The sequence below is a fragment of the Chrysochloris asiatica genome, unplaced genomic scaffold (assembly GCF_000296735.1).
Source record: "Chrysochloris asiatica unplaced genomic scaffold, ChrAsi1.0 scaffold00083, whole genome shotgun sequence".
Lineage (NCBI taxonomy): Eukaryota > Metazoa > Chordata > Mammalia > Afrosoricida > Chrysochloridae > Chrysochloris > Chrysochloris asiatica.
In genome coordinates this window covers 5,371,382-5,375,307 of record NW_006408601.1, presented here as the reverse complement: position 1 = coordinate 5,375,307, position 3,926 = coordinate 5,371,382, and positions in this window count along the sequence as shown.

Sequence of the window (3,926 nt, the reverse complement as noted above, 5' to 3'; positions counted from 1 at the left end):
GGAGTAGAAAGCCTCATCTTTCTCCCGTGGAGCGGCTGGTAGTTTCGAACCGCTGACCTTAAGGTTCACAGCCCGATTTGTAACCACTACGCTACCAGAGTGACTATAGTAGATAATAATAATAATAATAATGACTATCCCAACTATTGACAACACTACTGCTACTAGCATTTGCCCTTAAGGTCAGTTTGAACCACAGGTCAGTGGTTCAAACTCACCAGTTACTCCTTGGACACCCTATATAGGGTCACTATGAGTCAGAACTGACTCAATGGGGCTTAAGAAAACAACTTCAAGTGTAGATGGAGTATTACAATGTGCTGGATCTTAAATGTGCATTGTTTAGTTTGTTACCCACCTTAAGGTAGAAATTGACATTCCTACTTTACAGAGCTGAAACTGAGGATCAGAGGGATCCAACAGCATTCCCAGAGATTAGATAGAGAGAGTGTTGGTGTAAAATGATATCTAAGAATCAGTAGAAAAGTGCTGTCGAGTTGGTTCTGACTCATAGTGACCCTGTATAGGGTTTTTGAGGACCAATTGGTGAACTTGAACTACTGACACTGTGGTTCAAAGTGACCTTACAGTCCAGCTTATTAACCTGGACTCCAGTCACCTACCTAGAGCACTACATTTTCTTCAAATTCCAGAATATCTTTCAGCCAGTGATTAACTGTAAGTGTTCAGCTACAACCTATCTGGTTCACTTACTTTCATTTCTTTGTTAGCTAGCCCTTGGAATTTCATTTAAAAAACAAGTAGCAAGCCATTCCACGATTAAATATAGCTCATCTTGTAGTGTTCACTGATATTTCATTATATGAATGAAATATTCTCTGGAAGTTCATTTCCAAACACAAACAAATTGTTGCCATCAGGTTGATGTGACTGTGGCAACTCTGTGTGTTGCAGAGTAGACCTATGTTCCATAGCTTTCAAGGCTGCGACCTTTTGAAAGCAGACCTGCAGGCCTTTCTCCTGAGGCCTCCAGGGATTTATGTGTGTTTGAACATATAACTTGACTTTTGTGGGCTTCCGTATCTTCATAAACAGATGCAGGTATGAAAGGAGCCTGGTCTCCTCTCTCCAAACCTCGGGATCTTCCAGGGTCTTAGACTGTCGCCAAACACAGCCCCAAACCTCCCTCCTCCCAGCATTTGTTCATGTAGTTGCCTCCTCTTTAAATGGCCTTTCCCCATTAGGCCATTTCCATATACAGTTTCCCTGATTCCCCCTGGCAGAGGTAGTTTCCCTTAGAAATTCCTTGGTCTCCTCTACGGCCCCATGTTGGTATGTTGGTCTTCCTAGACTTTGTCTTATAATGCTTACAATTCTTTGTCAAAATATTATTCCCCCTATGGAGGTTTGGGTTAAGTACCCAACTAGTAACCACAAGGTCAGCAGATTAAACCCACCAGCCACTCCTTGTAATGGTAGCGCCATCACCAACAACACAGAATACCGGACCAAGTAGGCTCAGGGGATAGTGCTAGAATGCTGAACCCCATATAAAGGAATATTTAGAAGATTGTAAGCCTTACAGCTAGCAGAGTTTGTAGCAGAATCATGAAATCCATTGTTTTCTAATTCAAGATGCTCAGCTATTCCTGGAGCCGCCATCTTGGGAGAGACCAAGTGAGGGAAGGATCAGAACAGTCACGAACGTCTGACAGAACTACAGAGATACAGGTGTGGACGTTCTTTTTTTGATATCTGTTCATTGGTCTCTAGCTGTCTATGCACCTTCGTTCCGGTGACTAGAGGGGATGCCTGAGCAAATGGATACCCCATACCCACCCCTGGAGGGTTCTACTACGCATGTGCACAGATTTCCTAGAAATTTAAAGTGACAGTTTCCACTTAAAACCAAATGGCCACCACTTGTCTGTCAGTTTGTCCTACTGTGGTGGCTTCTGAGTTGCTGTGATTCTGAAAGCTATGCCACCGGTATTTTAAATAACTAGCAAGGTCACCCATAGTGGATAGGTTTCAGATAAGCTTCCAGACAAAGACAGACTGGGAAGAAAGAGTCACAAACTACTTCTGAATCTTTTGTCACTGAAAACCTTATGAATAGCAGAGAAACACTGTCAGATATAGTGCCAGAAAATGAGCCCCTCAGGTTGGAAGGCACTCAAAATGGGACTGGGGAAGAGCTGCCTCCTCAAAGTAGAGTTGACCATGATAACACAAATGGAGTAAAGCTTGTGGGAGAAAAGCCTGCAGGACCTTGATTTGCTGATGGGCCACAACTCAAAATGAAGAGAAACAGCTGTAAACATCCATTGAAAACTGGAACATGGAATGCACGAAGTATGAATCTGGGAAAATTGGAAGTTGCCAAAAATGAAATGGAACACATCAACATCGATATCTTAGGCATTAGTGAGCTGAAAAGGACTGGTATTGGTCATTTTGAAATTCACAACCACATGGTTTACTATGCTGGGAATGACAAATTGAAGAGGAATGGTGTTGCATTCATCATCAAAAAGAACATATCCAGATCACCAACCACCAAAGCCAGTGAGGATGAAATAGAAGAATTCTACCAACGTCTTCAATCTGAAATCGATCAAACATGCAATCAAGATGTATTGCTCATTACTGGTGATTGGAATGCAAAGGTTGGGAGCAAAGAGAAAGGAACAGTAGTTGGAAAATATGGCCTTGGTGATAGAAATGATGCTGGAGAATGCATTATAGAGTTCTGCAAAACCAATAATTTGTTCATTTTAAATACCTTCTTTAGACAGCATAAGAGATGACTATACACATGGACCTCGCCAGATGGAATACATAGAAATAGAATTGATTACATCTGTGGAGAGAAGATGGAAAAGCTCCATATCATCAGTGAAAACAAGGCCAGGGGCAGATTGTGGAACATACCATCAATTGTTGTTGTTGTTGTTGTTATGTGCCGTGGAGTCGGTTTTGACTCATAGCGAGTAAACCCTGTACAGGATTTCTGAGGCTGTAAATCTTTACAGGAGCAGAAAGCCTCATCTTTCTCCTGAGGAACAGCTGATAGTTTCGAACTGCTGACCTTGCGGTTCACAGCCCGATTCGTAACCACTACGCTACCAGAGCTCCTTTATACTATCAATTACTCATATGTAAATTCAAACTAAAGCTGAAGAAAATGAAAACAAGTACATGAGAACCAAAATATGACCTTGAATATACCCCACCTGAATTTAGAGATCATCTGAAGAACGTATTTGATACATTAAACACTGACGACCAGAAGAGTTGTGGGATGACATCAAGAACATCATACATGAAGAAAGCAAACAGTCATTGAGAAGACAAGAAAGAAGAAAAAGGTCAAAATGGATGTCAGAAAAGATACTGAAACTTGCTCTCCAGCATAGAGATGCTAAAGCAAATGGAAAAAATGAGGAGGTCCAAGAGCTGAACAGAAAATTTCAAAGATCAGCTTGAGACGATAAAGCCAAATATTACAATAAAATGTGCAAAGATCTGGAATCAGAAAACCAAAAAGGAAGAACACGCTCAGCATTTCTCAAGCTGTGGGAACTGAAGAAAAAATTCAAGCCTCGAATTTTGTGACTGAAAGATTCTCTGGGAAAATTATTGAATGATGCAGAAAGCATCAAGAGAAGATGGAAGGAACACACAGAGTCACTGTACCAAAAGGAAATTGTTAATGTTCAACCGTTTCAAGAGGCAGTACATGATCAAGAGCCAATGATACTTAGGGAGGAAGTCCCAGGTGCATTGAAGGAACTGGCAAAAAACAAGATACAAGGAATTGATGGAATAAAAACTGAAATATATCAGGAAAATGAGGTGGCACAGGAAGCACTTATTCATCTCTGCCAAGAAATTTGGAAGACAACTATCTGGCTGACTGATTGGAAGAGATCCATATTTGTGCCCATTCCAAAGAGAGGTGA